The sequence below is a fragment of the Anopheles ziemanni genome (genome assembly GCF_943734765.1).
Source record: "Anopheles ziemanni chromosome X unlocalized genomic scaffold, idAnoZiCoDA_A2_x.2 X_unloc_8, whole genome shotgun sequence".
Taxonomy (NCBI): Eukaryota; Metazoa; Arthropoda; class Insecta; order Diptera; family Culicidae; genus Anopheles; species Anopheles ziemanni.
Window position 1 is genome coordinate 296,777 of NW_026689850.1, and position 18,224 is coordinate 315,000.

Genomic DNA, 18,224 nt, shown 5'->3' on the forward strand with positions numbered 1-18,224 from the left:
CCTAAAATCCCAATTACGGCTAAGTTGCAGGCCAGCTAGCGAAGTGAAATGTTCTAGGCATAACTAGAACACGTTAATGCGCAACTTTTTGAATCAGAACTTTTTTCGATATCTGGCCCCCAAAGGGGGGATATGGGCGATCAAAGGATTTTTCCAAGATTCGGTACTTTTTACGGTATCGCTCATAGCTCCGGCTGTATGCAAGCAAATGACAATCTAAGACATGATTTGGAAAGGTATTGAGCAGTACTAACTTACGTTAGAACACAGCGAAGCGCTATCGGTTCATGGCAAGGCCGATATAAGCAGTCAAAGATGAAAAATGTTGACAAAATGAACAAAAATTACCTTGGTACGCGAATAGCGGCCAGGGATGAAGAGGTACGAAGGTGGTGTAGAAGAATTATAATTAGGGCTTGGTACGCTCTAAAAGTTTGCCGAAGACCGCAAAGCGCTCAGACCCATAGAAAGTGGCCATTTGGGCCGAACAGTGCGTGCAAAGAGGTGAAAATGCAAAAATTGCACTTTGGGGGGCGATTTGCGGGGGGAAGGAGGGGTCGGAGGGCAAAATGTCCCTTGACCAAAAAGTCTTATCTCGTCGAGATCTACAACATTGCCGAAGACCGCAAAGCGCTAGCTCGCAATCGAAAAATCGAGAATTTGAAAATTTTCTAAGTCTTGGGCTCCCTAAGGAAAAGTTTCAAAAATCACGTTTGTCCCCAATTTTGAAGGGGAAGGAGTCGGTTCCGGGGCATGGTGTCTTCGGCAAAAAGTCTTATCTTTTTGCGTACTTTCGACTAGTTCAATAAAAATTTTTGACCCAAAATTTGTTCGGCGGACCCCTAGGTCGAAAAACCCGAAAAAAGTCGAAAAAAGTCGAAAATGTCGAAAAATGAGAAAACCTCATATTCGGACTCTACACGAGCCCCAGATATTGAAAAGTGAAATCCGCGGTCGATTTGGAACAAAAAATTGACCTAGGCAAAGTTGTATGGAGGTAGGGACCCCTGAGAAAAAAGTTTGGTCCCGAGGCTCCTTGGACCACCAAGTCCCTAGGTCGGACCAAAATCGGAAAAAATCCGACCAAAGTCGAAAGTGTCGAAAATTTTAAAAAACCCCTTTTGGGGCCCTATGGCCTCCCTAGATAATGAAAAGTGAGGTCCGCGGCCGATCCGGAAGAAAAACTTGACCTAGGGAAACTTGTATGACGGTGGGGTCCCAAAAAAATTTCGATGAGTGTAGTTTAGACAGGCCGGAAAATGTATCGGTGGTCCGTATCAAGGGACGTCTTTTAGTTCCATGGGGTGGTGGTCGTCGAACAAAGTCGCCTAGGTCGACCACCAGAAAGACCAGTCGTGTTGTAATGGATGTTTTGACCACTTTACTAGGGAAACCTAGTAGGTCGAAGCAAATTTGGGGTTCGAGATGAGTTGGTGAAAGTTGGTCCAACCTAGGTGTGCTTGGTGGAGGTTGACCATGAAAGTAGAGCATGATGGGAATGACCATAACTTTGGTTCTAGATGTCGGATCGGTACACTTTCGGCAGTTTTGGAAAGGTGAAGGCCTGCTCTAGCTATGTTTCCTACCAAGCTGAGCGCCTAATAGTGACCCGGAGGAGGTATTAAGGGTCAAAGGCAAAAAGGGGTACCCTAAAGTGCATGTGACCAAGAAAATGGGAAAAACGGTATCGCCTATAGCTCAGGCTGTATGGCTCGGATCGGAAAGCTTGGATATGCGTTGGAAAGGTCTTGACGAGCGCTAGCTATGTGTCCTACCAAGCGAAGCGCTAGGTGTTGAGCAAGTCGGTCATATTAGAGGGCAAAGGTGAAAAATGGTGGTTTAGAGGCGAAAATTCACCTTATGATCGAAAATAGCGGGCGAACGATAAGAGCTACGAACACGGCGTAGAACAATCATAAGTACGTTACCACAAGACCTAACTTTGGCCAATATAGAGCGAGAAGATCGGAGGTACCCATCAGGGTGATATGGCTGGTTCAAAGTTGGACCAAAACGAGACTTGAGAAATGGGTTGAAACACGGTATCGCGAATAACTCAGGCTGTATGGAACGGATCGACAAGCTAAGATCAGTGTTGGAAAGGTCGAACCGAGCGCTAACTATAATCCCAAACAACCGAAGCGCTAAGTGTTGAGCAAAACTGAGTTATTAAGCGACAAAGTGGAAAAATAATACCAAAATTTCCAAAAATCACACAAGACCAAGAATACCGAGCAGGCGGTAAGAGATAGCGGGTTGACGTAGAATACTTATAAGTTTGCCTCTACGAGACCTAAAAGTCGTCCATAGACAGCGAGAAGATCGGACCACTCTGGAAGGGTGATACGAGTGGTCAAAAATTGGCAAAAATGAAACATGGCTAAAATGGATTTGACTTGTGCACCGTATAGCTCCGGCTGTATGGCATGGATTGTTAAGCTAGGATATGTTTTGGAAAGGTAACACCCAGCGCTAGATACGACTAGAAGAAAGCAAAGCGCTAACTAGCATGATTTGGAAGTTATTAAGTGTCAAAGTCGAAAAATGTTACCAAAATTGAAACTCGAGTACATTGGGCCAAAAAGTACAAGTTGTGAAATTTGGACTTACGAGTAAAATACCGAGCAGGCGGTAAGAGATAGAGACTTGGTGTAGAACAATTATATGTTGGGCATGTTATAACCTATATTTGGCCCGAACATAGTGACGAGATCGGTGGTACCCAAAAGGGTGGTACAGGTGTTAGATGGTTTTCCCAGAGCATAAGCTCCACATGATATGGAAAACGGGAAACATCATAACTTCGGCTGTATGGCATGGAATGGAACGAACAAGGTATCGATGGAAAGAGAAAAGGTAGCGCTAACTATAATTCCTACCAAGCAAAGCGCTAGCATGTGACCGTTCGGGTGTTATTGTGAGTCAAAGTCAGAAATTGTTACCACGAGAGGCGAAAATCCGACTAAGTCCATGAATACCGGGCTGGCGGTAAGAGATACGGCTTGGCCGTAGAACATTTATAAGTTGGCCAATACAAGACCTAAGTTTCGTCCATAGACGACAAGAAGATCGAAGATACGTGAAGGTGAGATATGGGCGTCCCAAAGTGGGCCTTTGAAAAAGTGACAAACTTCCCTTATAACAGCATACACCAAATATCTCTGGCTCTATGGCACCGAATAAGAAGTTGAGGTCAGCGATAGAAAGGTGATAGTCAGCGCTAAATATCATACGAACAGAGTGAAGCGCTAAAGGGAAAGGATCTTGGTGATATAAGGTGACAAAGTCGAGAAAAGTTGCCTCAAAATCATGAAAAATGTGAAAAAATGGCTAAGTCCCGGGTGCCTTAAGGGCAGGTTGATCGAATGTACCGAGCTGGCGGTACGAGATAGAGACTTGGTGTAGAACAATTATATGTTTGGCATGGCAAGACCTACATTTGGTCAATACAAAGTGAGAAGATCAAAGAAACCCGTAAGGGTGATATTGGTGTCCAAAGGTAAAAAGCACTAAGTCTTGGGAAACTTATATGAAGAAAAAGGACCCTGATGGGTCATATAGGATGGATCGAAAAATCGGCTAAGTCCCAAAATGGGGATGTCAGAACTACACTCAAATGTTACCACATCAAGCAAGGCAAACTTATATGAAGCAAAGGACCCTGATGGGTCATATGGTATTTTACGAAAAATCGGCTAAGTCCCAAAATGATGATGTCAGAACTACACTAACAAGTTACCACACCAAGCAAGGCAAACTTATATGAAGCAAAGGACCCTGATGGGTCATATGGTATTTTACGAAAAATCGGCTAAGTCCCAAAATGGGGATGTCTGAACTACACTCATATGTTACCACACCAAGCAAGGCAAACTTATATGAAGCAAAAGACCCTGATGGGTCAAATGGTATTTTACGAAAAATCGGCTAAGTCCCAAAATGGGGATGTCAGAACTACACTCAAATGTTACCACACCAAGCAAGGCAAACTTATATGAAGCAAAGGACCCTGATGGGTCATATGGTATTTTACGAAAAATCGGCTAAGTCCCAAAATGGGGATGTCAGAACTACACTCAAATGTTACCACACCAAGCAAGGCAAACTTATATGAAGGAAAGGACCCTGATGGGTCATATGGTATTTTACGAAAAATCGGCTAAGTCCCAAAATGATGATGTCAGAACTACACTAACAAGTTACCACACCAAGCAAGGCAAACTTATATGAAGCAAAGGACCCTGATGGGTCATATGGTATTTTACGAAAAATCGGCTAAGTCCCAAAATGGGGATGTCAGAACTACACTCAAATGTTACCACACCAAGCAAGGCAAACTTATATGAAGGCAAGGACCCTGATGGGTCATATGGTATTTTACGAAAAATCGGCTAAGTCCCAAAATGGGGATGTCAGAACTACACTAACAAGTTACCACACCAAGCAAGGCAAACTTATATGAAGCAAAGGACCCTGATGGGTCATATGGTATTTTACGAAAAATCGGCTAAGTCCCAAAATGGGGATGTCAGAACTACACTCAAATGTTACCACACCAAGCAAGGCAAACTTATATGAAGGCAAGGACCCTGATGGGTCATATGGTATTTTACGAAAAATCGGCTAAGTCCCAAAATGGGGATGTCAGAACTACACTCAAATGTTACCACACCAAGCAAGGCAAACTTATATGAAGGCAAGGACCCTGATGGGTCATATGGTATTTTACGAAAAATCGGCTAAGTCCCAAAATGGGGATGTCAGAACTACACTCAAATGTTACAACACCAAGCAAGGCAAACTTATATGAAGCAAAGGACCCTGATGGGTCATATGGTATTTTACGAAAAATCGGCTAAGTCCCAAAATGGGGATGTCAGAACTACACTCAAATGTTACCACACCAAGCAAGGCAAACTTATATGAAGCAAAGGACCCTGATGGGTCATATGGTATTTTACGAAAAATCGGCTAAGTCCCAAAATGGTGATGTCAGAACTACACTCAAATGTTACCACACCAAGCAAGGCAAACTTATATGAAGGCAAGGACCCTGATGGGTCATATGGTATTTTACGAAAAATCGGCTAAGTCCCAAAATGGGGATGTCAGAACTACACTCAAATGTTACCACACCAAGCAAGGCAAACTTATATGAAGGCAAGGACCCTGATGGGTCATATGGTATTTTACGAAAAATCGGCTAAGTCCCAAAATGGGGATGTCAGAACTACACTCAAATGTTACCACATCAAGCAAGGCAAACTTATATGAAGCAAAGGACCCTGATGGGTCATATGGTATTTTACGAAAAATCGGCTAAGTCCCAAAATGATGATGTCAGAACTACACTAACAAGTTACCACACCAAGCAAGGCAAACTTATATGAAGCAAAGGACCCTGATGGGTCATATGGTATTTTACGAAAAATCGGCTAAGTCCCAAAATGGGGATGTCTGAACTACACTCATATGTTACCACACCAAGCAAGGCAAACTTATATGAAGCAAAAGACCCTGATGGGTCAAATGGTATTTTACGAAAAATCGGCTAAGTCCCAAAATGGGGATGTCAGAACTACACTCAAATGTTACCACACCAAGCAAGGCAAACTTATATGAAGCAAAGGACCCTGATGGGTCATATGGTATTTTACGAAAAATCGGCTAAGTCCCAAAATGGGGATGTCAGAACTACACTCAAATGTTACCACACCAAGCAAGGCAAACTTATATGAAGGCAAGGACCCTGATGGGTCATATGGTATTTTACGAAAAATCGGCTAAGTCCCAAAATGATGATGTCAGAACTACACTAACAAGTTACCACACCAAGCAAGGCAAACTTATATGAAGCAAAGGACCCTGATGGGTCATATGGTATTTTACGAAAAATCGGCTAAGTCCCAAAATGGGGATGTCAGAACTACACTCAAATGTTACCACACCAAGCAAGGCAAACTTATATGAAGGCAAGGACCCTGATGGGTCATATGGTATTTTACGAAAAATCGGCTAAGTCCCAAAATGGGGATGTCAGAACTACACTAACAAGTTACCACACCAAGCAAGGCAAACTTATATGAAGCAAAGGACCCTGATGGGTCATATGGTATTTTACGAAAAATCGGCTAAGTCCCAAAATGGGGATGTCTGAACTACACTCATATGTTACCACACCAAGCAAGGCAAACTTATATGAAGCAAAAGACCCTGATGGGTCAAATGGTATTTTACGAAAAATCGGCTAAGTCCCAAAATGGGGATGTCAGAACTACACTCAAATGTTACCACACCAAGCAAGGCAAACTTATATGAAGCAAAGGACCCTGATGGGTCATATGGTATTTTACGAAAAATCGGCTAAGTCCCAAAATGGGGATGTCAGAACTACACTCAAATGTTACCACACCAAGCAAGGCAAACTTATATGAAGGCAAGGACCCTGATGGGTCATATGGTATTTTACGAAAAATCGGCTAAGTCCCAAAATGATGATGTCAGAACTACACTAACAAGTTACCACACCAAGCAAGGCAAACTTATATGAAGCAAAGGACCCTGATGGGTCATATGGTATTTTACGAAAAATCGGCTAAGTCCCAAAATGGGGATGTCAGAACTACACTCAAATGTTACCACACCAAGCAAGGCAAACTTATATGAAGGCAAGGACCCTGATGGGTCATATGGTATTTTACGAAAAATCGGCTAAGTCCCAAAATGGGGATGTCAGAACTACACTCAAATGTTACCACACCAAGCAAGGCAAACTACCTAGGTGAACCCTAGGAAGAAACACGGACCAAGTCAGATGGCCTAAGTCAAGAGTTCAAGTGACCTAGGGAAAGTTGTATGACGGTGAGGACCCTGAAAAATCTGGTTAGTGTAGTTCAGACAGGGTAGGTTTTTGGGTCGGCCGGACCTCCTTATTTCGGGTTTTGACCTCCTCAAGAAGCTACACCTAGGCAAACTGCCTAGGGTGCAAGTGTGAAGACCAATCGAATAGTAAGACAAGTTTTGACCGATCGCCCTAGGCAAGCTTGTATGAAGAAAGGGACCCTATGGGTCATATGGAAATACATGAAAAATCGGCTAAGTCCCAAAATTGGGATGTCTGAACTACACTAAAAAGTTACCACATCAAGCAAGGCAAAGTACCTAGGTGAACCCTAGGAAGAAACACGGACCAAGTCAGATGGCCTAAGTCAAGAGTGCAAGTGACCTAGGCAAAGTTGTATGACGGTGAGGACCCTGAAAAATCTGGTTAGTGTAGTTAAGACAGGGGAGGTTTCTGGGTCGGCTGAACCTCCTTATTTTGGGTTTTGACCTCCTCAAGAAGCTACACCTAGGCAAACTGCCTAGGGTGAAAGTGCGAAGACCAATCGAATAGTAAGACAAGTTTTGACCGATCGCCCTAGGCAAGCTTGTATGAAGAAAGGGACCCTATGGGTCATATGGAAATACATGAAAAATCGGCTAAGTCCCAAAATTGGGATGTCTGAACTACACTAAAAAGTTACCACATCAAGCAAGGCAAAGTACCTAGGTGAACCCTAGGAAGAAACACGGACCAAGTCAGATGGCCTAAGTCAAGAGTGCAAGTGACCTAGGCAAAGTTGTATGACGGTGAGGACCCTGAAAAATCTGGTTAGTGTAGTTTAGACAGGGGAGGTTTTTGGGTCGGCTGAACCTCCTTATTTTGGGTTTTGACCTCCTCAAGAAGCTACACCTAGGCAAACTGCCTAGGGTGAAAGTGCGAAGACCAATCGAATAGTAAGACAAGTTTTGACCGATCGCCCTAGGCAAGCTTGTATGAAGAAAGGGACCCTATGGGTCATATGGAAATACATGAAAAATCGGCTAAGTCCCAAAATTGGGATGTCTGAACTACACTAAAAAGTTACCACATCAAGCAAGGCAAAGTACCTAGGTGAACCCTAGGAAGAAACACGGACCAAGTCAGATGGCCTAAGTCAAGAGTGCAAGTGACCTAGGCAAAGTTGTATGACGGTGAGGACCCTGAAAAATCTGGTTAGTGTAGTTTAGACAGGGGAGGTTTTTGGGTCGGCTGAACCTCCTTATTTTGGGTTTTGACCTCCTCAAGAAGCTACACCTAGGCAAACTGCCTAGGGTGAAAGTGCGAAGACCAATCGAATAGTAAGACAAGTTTTGACCGATCGCCCTAGGCAAGCTTGTATGAAGAAAGGGACCCTATGGGTCATATGGAAATACATGAAAAATCGGCTAAGTCCCAAAATTGGGATGTCTGAACTACACTAAAAAGTTACCACATCAAGCAAGGCAAAGTACCTAGGTGAACCCTAAGAAGAAACACGGACCAAGTCAGATGGCCTAAGTCAAGAGTACAAGTGACCTAGGCAAAGTTGTATGGCGCTGAGGACCCTGAAAAATCGGGTTAGTGTAGTTCAGACAGGGGAGGTTTTTGGGTCGGCTGAACCTCCTTATTTTGGGTTTTGACCTCCTCAAGAAGCTACACCTAGGCAAACTGCCTAGGGTGAAAGTGCGAAGACCAATCGAATAGTAAGACAAGTTTTGACCGATCGCCCTAGGCAAGCTTGTATGAAGAAAGGGACCCTATGGGTCATATGGAAAATCCATGAAAAATCGGCTAAGTCCCAAAATTGGGATGTCTGAACTACACTAAAAAGTTACCACATCAAGCAAGGCAAAGTACCTAGGTGAACCCTAAGAAGAAACACGGACCAAGTCAGATGGCCTAAGTCAAGAGTACATGTGACCTAGGCAAAGTTGTATGGCGCTGAGGACCCTGAAAAATCGGGTTAGTGTAGTTCAGACAGGGGAGGTTTTTGGGTCGGCTGAACCTCCTTATTTTGGGTTTTGACCTCCTCAAGAAGCTACACCTAGACAAACTGCCTAGGGTGAAAGTGCGAAGACCAATCGAATAGTAAGACAAGTTTTGACCGATCGCCCTAGGCAAGCTTGTATGAAGAAAGGGACCCTTAGGGTCATATGGAAATTCATGAAAAATCGGCTAAGTCCCAAAATTTGGATGTCAGAACTACACTATAAAGTTACCACATCAAGCAAGGCAAAGTACCTAGGTGAACCCTAGGAAGAAACACGGACCAAGTCAGATGGCCTAAGTCAAGAGTATAAGTGACCTAGGCAAAGTTGTATGGCGCTGAGGACCCTGAAAAATCGGGTTAGTGTAGTTAAGACAGGGGAGGTTTCAGGGTCGGCTGGACCTCCTTATTTCGGGTTTTGGCCTCCTCAAGAAGACAGACCTAGGCGAATTGCCTAGGGTGAAACTGCGAAGACCAATCGAATAGTAAGACAAGTTTTGACCGATCGCCCTAGGCAAGCTTGTATGAAGAAAGGGACCCTTAGGGTCATATGGAAATTCATGAAAAATCGGCTAAGTCCCAAAATTGGGATGTCAGAACTACACTAAAAAGTTACCACATCAAGCAAGGCAAAGTACCTAGGTGAACCCTAGGAAGAAACACGGACCAAGTCAGATGGCCTAAGTCAAGAGTATAAGTGACCTAGGCAAAGTTGTATGGCGCTGAGGACCCTGAAAAATCGGGTTAGTGTAGTTAAGACAGGGGAGGTTTCAGGGTCGGCCAGACCTCCTTATTTCGGGTTTTGGCCTCCTCAAGAAGACAGACCTAGGCGAATTGCCTAGGGTGAAACTGCGAAGACCAATCGAATAGTAAGACAAGTTTTGACCGATCGCCCTAGGCAAGCTTGTATGAAGAAAGGGACCCTATGGGTCATATGGAAATTCATGAAAAATCGGCTAAGTCCCAAAATTGGGATGTCAGAACTACACTATAAAGTTACCACATTAGCAAGGCAGACTTGTATGAAGAACGGGACCCAGGTGAAAGTAGCAAATATCCCAAACCGAACATGTATATTATACACACAAGAGTACGAACATAAAGGAACACGGACCAAGCGTGCCGAGAGAATCGGTACTATAGAGCCCTCGTGGTTCTACACAAAGACTTTATGTTAGGGGTTCAAGCCCCATAGTACTCAAACGGTGACAGTAGCAAATATCCCAAAACGAACGTGAATCTTATTCACAAGAGTACGAACATAAAGGAACACGGACCAAGCGTACCGAGAGAATCGGTACTATAGAACCCTCGTGGTTCTACACAAAGACTTTATGTTCGGGGTTCACACCCCAAATCGAACGTGGAATTTACTTTCTGATGGTCATGCGGTCGTCCAAAGGGGTCTAGTATCCTGGGATGACAAGCATCACGGGCACAGCTCGTATCAAAACAGTCGAAGAGGCCCGCGAAAGCTTGCTTTCCATGGCTATGCGATGCACAAATTGAGTTTACTCACCGTAGTATAAAACGAACGAACCGAACCTATCCGAGTAGGGATAATGGGCGCAGTAACATACTTCTGTGACCCAGCGAGAGTTGAACGAGGTGACATGAACTGTCAGTGGCTTATATCAGATGGGATACATACATGAGATTGCTTTCAAAGCTACACTCGAAAACCTAACCAAGTAAAAGCGAACGTGGGGAGGATTCGAAACTGGTAACGAAATCTTAAGCTGGAAAGAGTCATCACTATGGATACATATTATGCGAAACCAATCAAGTGCTCAGTACTGATCCAAAACCTAAGAGCACTAGTGAACACCTTAATCTCACCCTAGTTCACATCCAAGTGATCGACCACGTGTGTGAAGCAAAGACCAATCGAATTCCTCAATGAACCGAACACTATGAACAAATGGCCAAAAACGTTATAACTATCCAAACATCCTACTATCTAACGAAAGTCATCACGATGGAACCATACCATGATCTTTAACCTATAGCGCTCACCATATTCCTACCCAGAGTGCAAGTGAACAGATTGCCCACCCGTACCCAGTTCACAACCACGTGATCGACTAACATACCGAGGTTACCACAAGTCAAAGTTATACGTTTACAAGCGCAAGACCAATCGAAAACCCCGAAAGCAATCTCGACCCAAAATGTATTATCCGTGAGTGTAGTCGAGTCTCGTACTCGTCATCTGTAATCGTCGGATAGAATATCCAGTACACGGTTGTCTTTCCAAATGAAATCTACATACAGAACTCGCTCTTGGCAAATGGGTGGCATTGGCGCAATCAGGAGCGAGTTCCCGTCCGGGTGCCAAGTGATTGGCAAATGTCTGGGGGAAAGCAACCATATGTTGATTTGTCTGTTAGTGTACTGGGTGTTTGAGGTATGTAGTATCCACGCTTGGTTGGGTGTGTCAGAGGACCATGGATGCGTTCACAACCCCAATTGGGGTACATCGGGAATGATTTTGTGGAACCGATGTGCCCGGCACACACTAAGTTTTGTTGCAAGTTAATAGTGTGCCATGTCCGGGGGGGTTGTGATTAAACTCTGGTGAATTGCGTACTGTGGTGATTGGGGTATGAAAGCCCCGCAGTTGCAATGATCGGACGCGCCTAGCGTGTCCTTTAGTTGATGGTAGGGAAATGAAGGCCCTTGTCAGCTCACCTAAGTATTCATGGAAGTTTGGCATAAGGTCGCTGTGGTAGGGGTATGAAGGCCCCGTCAGCGCATGCACAATCGGGCGCACGAGCGCTTAGCGGAGTCGAATGCCGCTCAAGTGCCTGTCCGGTGCATCGGGTGTGTGTGATACGAGGGCAATGAGGTTCGCACGGGGGCTCGCCTCCCGTGTGCTACCGGACTTGACAACATATAGAACGTGGTGTTTGCTCCTCCGGGTGCAATGGGACAATGAACATTCGAACGCAAAGTCGGAATTCTGGTTGATCCTACCAGTAATATACGCTCGTCTCAAAGGTTAAGCCATGCATGTCTAAGTACAAACAGATTTAATGTGAAACCGCATAAGGCTCAGTATAACAGCTATAATTTACGAGATCATCAACCTAGTTACTTGGATAACTGTGGAAAATCTAGAGCTAATACATGCAACATGCCAGGACCCTCGCGGGAACTGGTGCACTTATTAGTCAAACCAATCGCGGGTTCTCCGTGTCATTGAGTTGAAGTCTGGATAATGATGCTGATCGTATGGTCTCGCACCGACGACAGATCTCGCAAATATCTGCCCTATCAACTATGGATGGTAGTATAGAGGACTACCATGGTTGCAACGGGTAACGGGGAATCAGGGTTCGATTCCGGAGAGGGAGCCTGAGAAATGGCTACCACATCCAAGGAAGGCAGCAGGCGCGTAAATTACCCAATCCCGGGACGGGGAGGTAGTGACGAGAAATAACAATATGAAACTCTTTAATGATGTTTCATAATTGGAATGAGTAGAGCATAAATCCTTCTACGAGGATCAAGTGGAGGGCAAGTCTGGTGCCAGCAGCCGCGGTAATTCCAGCTCCACTAGCGTATATTAAAATTGTTGCGGTTAAAACGTTCGAAGTTGATACTTGTCCAACACAGTCCGGCTCCGCCGACCCGGTCAACCCGTGGTCGGTGGGCCAAGTCGGAATCTGGTTGCGACTCAATGGTGTGGTAGGGCACCAAGTCTGTGTCATGGTGTGCCCTTCAACGGGTGCAAGTGTAACATAGAGCTCGACCGCTCACGTTTACCTTGAACAAATTAGAGTGCTTAAAGCAGGGTGCCCAAACGCCCTAGAATAATCTTGCATGGAATAATGGAATACGACCTTGGTCTAATCTTTCATTGGTTTGTACTCAGACCGGAGGTAATGATTAACAGAAGTAGTTGGGGACACTAGTATTACGGCGCGAGAGGTGAAATTCGTAGACCGTCGTAAGACTAACTAAAGCGAAGGCATTTGTCAAGGATGCTTTCTTTAATCAAGAACGAAAGTTAGAGGATCGAAGGCGATTAGATACCGCCCTAGTTCTAACCGTAAACGATGCCAACTAGCAATTGGGAGACGCTACAACCAGGTGCTCTCAGTAGCTTCCGGGAAACCAAAGTCAGGTTCCGGGGGAAGTATGGTTGCAAAGTTGAAACTTAAAGGAATTGACGGAAGGGCACCACAATGAAATGGAGCTTGCGGTTCAATTTGACTCAACACGGGAAAACTTACCAGGTCCGAACTTATGGAGGTGAGACAGATTAATAGCTCTTTCTCAAATTTAAGGGTAGTGGTGCATGGCCGTTCTTAGTTCGTGGATTGATTTGTCTGGTTAATTCCGATAACGAACGTGACTCACATATGCTAACTAGAACGCAGTCAGCGTTAATGCGTCGATGCCGATTGGAACGGGTTAGGACCTTTCGGTGGAGTATGACCTGACACCTTCGCTGTTCGTGTGCGCAAGTGCACTTACGGTACGCTGCTTAGCAGGACAATTTGTGTTTAGCAAAATGAGATCGAGCGATAACAGGTCCGTGATGCCCTTAGATGTTCTGGGCTACACGCGTGCTACAATGTGGGTAGCAGCGTGTCTCCTATTCCGAGAGGAACGGGAAATCACTCAAATACTCACTTAGTAGGGATTATGGATTGCAATGGTCCATATGAACTCGGAACTTCTAGTAAGTGCTGGTCATCAGCCAGCGTTGAATACGTCCCTGCCCTTTGTACACACCGCCCGTCGCTACTACCGATGGATTATTTAGTGAGGTCTTTGGAGATGATCGTTCGCTGGATCCTCGTGAACCGCGTCTGCTTTATCGAAGTTGACCGAACTTGATGATTTAGAGGAAGTAAAAGTCGTAACAAGGTTTCCGTAGGTGAACCTGCGGAAGGATCATTAGTGGCCAAGTGATCCTTCCAGAAGTCCGAACCTGCGGGTTGAGACTTCGGCACAAGTTGCCATATGATAATTGACGAAACACTATAGAAGTCCGAACCTGCGGGTTGAGACTTAGGCACAAGTTGCCATATGAACATTGACGAAACACTATGAAGTCCGAACCTGCGGGTTGAGACTTAGGCACAAGTTGCCTTATACATGACTTCGAACAAATACACAAGTCCGAACCTGCGGGTTGAGACTTAGGCACAAGTTGCCTTATACATGACTTCGAACAAATACACAAGTCCGAACCTGCGGGTTGAGACTTAGGCACAAGTTGCCATATGAAAGTTGACGAAACACTAACAAGTCCGAACCTGCGAGTTGAGACTTAGGCACACGTTGCCTTATACATGACTTCGAACAAATACACAAGTCCGAACCTGCGGGTTGAGACTTAGGCACAAGTTGCCTTATACATACATTGGCCAAATAAACAGAAGTCCGAACCTGCGGGTTGAGACTTAATGCGATCTAGATACCAAGTTGACATCCAATACCTGTTGAGCAAAACCAAAGATTCCCTGTTCTCGAATGAATACACTATATAACAGGGAATCATGAAGAAATCAAGCAAGCGTGAAACAAAGTCATCACTTGGGCATGCTCGATAGCCAACCACATGACATTAACCTAAGAGAGCATGCAAACCACATGATACCTATAAACGATTAACCCGCCCTAGTTCAATCGTTCACCAAGTGATGACTTCAGTATGGCTAAGAGAAAAACTTTTAAATGGGAAAAACTCTAAGTCCGAACCTCCGGGTTGAGACTTCCGCGTCGGAGGTGGGCGCACCTCCTATCCGAAAGATGGTGAATCAGGGGTGTTCGATCAGCAATGGTCGGATGCCCCGTCGTAGTCCAACTATGACAATCAAAGTCAAGACCTCCGGGTTGAGACTTTCCGCGAGTACAAGCATAAAGGAACACGGACCAAGCCGTACCGAGAGAATCGGTACTAGAGCCCTCGTGGTTCTACATTGAGAGAGCCCTCGTGGTTCTCATTAGAGGCTTTATGCAAGTCGTACTCAATACTGTGGTGTGAAGTATAAAGTAGTCCTCGCCTGGTCCACGCTGCTTCGGCGGTCCTGGGTAAGATAGTTCATTCTAGCTTGCCCTATAGTGGAATGAGGACACTTAATGCTTCGTCTTTTAGCGGCGGCTAGACTCCTCCTCACGGGGAACGAGTTGACGCACACAGCGGCGGCTTACGCACTATGGCAATCATGGATGCCTGAAGATTCCGTGAAGTTCTCCCCTGGTCCACGCTGCCTCGGCAGTCCTGGGTAAAATGGAATATTTCCAGCTTGCCCTATAGTGGAAGAGGACTATCCAACAATACAAAGTCAAGACCTCCGGGTTGAGACTTTCCGCGTCGGTGGTGTCGCGCACCGCCTATCCGAAAGATGGTGTAACAGGGGTGTTCGATCAGCAATGGTCGGATGCCCCGTCATAGTCCAACTATGACAACCAAAGTCAAGACCTCCGGGTTGAGACTTTCCGCGTCCGGAGGTACGCGTACCGCCTACCCGAAAGATGGTGTGCTTCTGGGGTATTCGATGAGTCGGATACCCCGTCGTAGTCCAACTATGACAATACAAAGTCAAGACCTCCGGGTTGAGACTTCCGCGTCGGAGGTGCGCGCACCGCCTACCCGAAAGATGATGAATCAGGGGTGTTCGATCAGCAATGGTCGGATGCCCCGTCGTAGTCCAACTATGACAATCAAAGTCAAGACCTCCGGGTTGAGACTTTCTAAGAGTACAAGCATAAAGGAACACGGACCAAGCCGTACCGAGAGAATCGGTACTAGAGCCCTCGTGGTTCTACATTGAGAGAGCCCTCGTGGTTCTCATTAGGGGCTTTATGCAAGTCGTACTCAATACTGTGGTGTGAAGTATAAAGTATAGAGTCCTCCACTGGTCCACGCTGCTCCGGCGGTCCTGGGTAAGATAGTTCATTCTAGCTTGCCCTATGTGGAAGAGGACTCAATACCCTACCTGTTGAGCTTGAAACAAAGTCATCACTTGGGCATGCTCATATTGCCATACACAATTACATTATATTCGAATGAGCATGCAAGCGACCCTATATAGACCGAACCAAAACGATAGATACCGCCGTAGTTCACCCCCACCAAGTGATGACTTCAGTATGGCTAGTGTGTGAAGTATAAAGTATAGTCCTCCCCTGGTCCACACTGCTTCGGCGGTCCTGGGTAAGATAGTTAGTTCTAGCTTGCCCTATGTGGAAGAGGACACAATACTTAATACTTAGAGTACAAGCATAAAGGAACACGGACCAAGCCGTACCGAGAGAATCGGTACTAGAGCCCTCGCGGTTCTACATTGTGAGCCCTCGTGGTTCAAACTAGATACTTTATGCAAGGCGTACTCAAAACTGTGGTGTGAAGTATAAAGTATAGTCCTCATCTGGTCCACGCTGCTTCGGCGGTCCTGGGTAAGATAGTTAATTCTAGCTTGCCCTATGTGGAAGAGGACACAATACTTAATACTGTGGTGTAATGGACAAGGTATAGTCCTCCACTGGTCCACGCTGCTCCGGCGGTCCTGGGTAAGATAGTTCATTCTAGCTTGCCCTATGTGGAAGAGGACTCAATACCCTACCTGTTGAGCTTGAAACAAAGTCATCACTTGGGCATGCTCATATTGCCATACAATATTCCATTATCTACTAATGAGCATGCAGCTATATGATTATAACCTGTAAACGATTACCCCGCCGTAGTTCAGCGCTTCAACCAAGTGAAGACTTCAGTATGGCTAGTGTGTGAAGTATAAAGTATAGTCCTCCCCTGGTCCACACTGCTTCGGCGGTCCTGGGTAAGATAGTTAGTTCTAGCTTGCCCTATGGTGGAAGAGGACACCATACTTAATACTGTGGTGTAATGAACAAAGTATAGTCCTCCACTGGTCCACGCTGCTTTGCAGTCCTGGGTAAGATAGTTAATTCTAGCTTGCCCTATGTGGAAGAGGGCATACAAGACAAAGTATAGTTCTCCCCTGGTCCACGCTGCTTCGGCGGTCCTGGGTAAGATAGTTAATTCTAGCTTGCCCTATGTGGAAGAGAGCATACATGAACCAAGAACGAAGGTTATGATCGAGGAATGATTCGACAACTAACCGATGGTATGAAATGTGAAGAATTCAAGCAAGCACACAATCAAGTCATCACTTGGGCATGCTCGATAGCCAACCTCATGACATTAACCTAGTAGAGCATGCGAAAACCAATATATATGTAAACGATGCCCCTCCCTAGTTCAGCGCTTCAACCAAGTGATGACTTCAGAATGGCTAAATCAAATCGGTTCAAAACATACCATCGGTACCCTATTGAAACACACAAGTCGATATCAAACCTCATGATTGTGTAGTCCTCCACTGGTCCACGCCGCTTCGGCGGTCCTGGGTAAGATAGTTCATTCTAGCTTGCCCTATGTGGAAGAGGGCACATTACTCAATACTGTGGTGTTATGAACAAAGTATAGTCCTCCACTGGTCCACGCTGCTCCGGCGGTCCTGGGTAAGATAGTTCATTCTAGCTTGCCCTATGTGGAAGAGGGCATACAAGACAAAGTATAGTTCTCCCCTGGTCCACGCTGCTTCGGCGGTCCTGGGTAAGATAGTTAATTCTAGCTTGCCCTATGTGGAAGAGAGCATACATGAACCAAGAACGAAGGTTATGATCGAGGAATGATTCGACAACTAACCGATGGTATGAAATGTGAAGAATTCAAGCAAGCACAAAATCAAGTCATCACTTGGGCATGCTCGATAGCCAACCCTATGACATTAACCTAGTAGAGCATGCAAAAACCAATATATATGTAAACGATGCCCCTCCCTAGTTCAGCGCTTCAACCAAGTGATGACTTCAGAATGGCTAAATCAAATCGGTTCAAAACATACCATCGGTACCCTATTGAAACACACAAGTCGATATCAAACCTCATGATTGAGTAGTCCTCCCCTGGTCCACGCCGCTTCGGCCGTCCTGGGTAAAATGGAACATTCCAGCTTGCCCTATGTGGAAGAGGGCACATTACTCAATACTGTGGTGTGAAGTATAAAGTTCAGTTCTCCCCTGGTCCACGCTGCTTCGGCGGTCCTGGGTAAGATAGTTCATTCTAGCTTGCCCTATGTGGAAGAGGACACTTAATACTTCGTCTCTAAGCGGCGGCTTGACTCCTCCCTACGGGGAACGGGTTTACGCGCACAGCGGCGGCTTACGCACTATGGCAGTCATGGATGCCTTACGTTTCTATGAAAAGTGTGTTCCTCCCCTGGTCCACGCTGCTTCGGCAGTCCTGGGTAAGATAGTTAGTTCTAGCTTGCCCTATGTGGAAGAGGACACGTAGACTTACTGTGGTGTGAAGTATAAAGTTCAGTTCTCCCCTGGTCCACGCCGCTTCGGCCG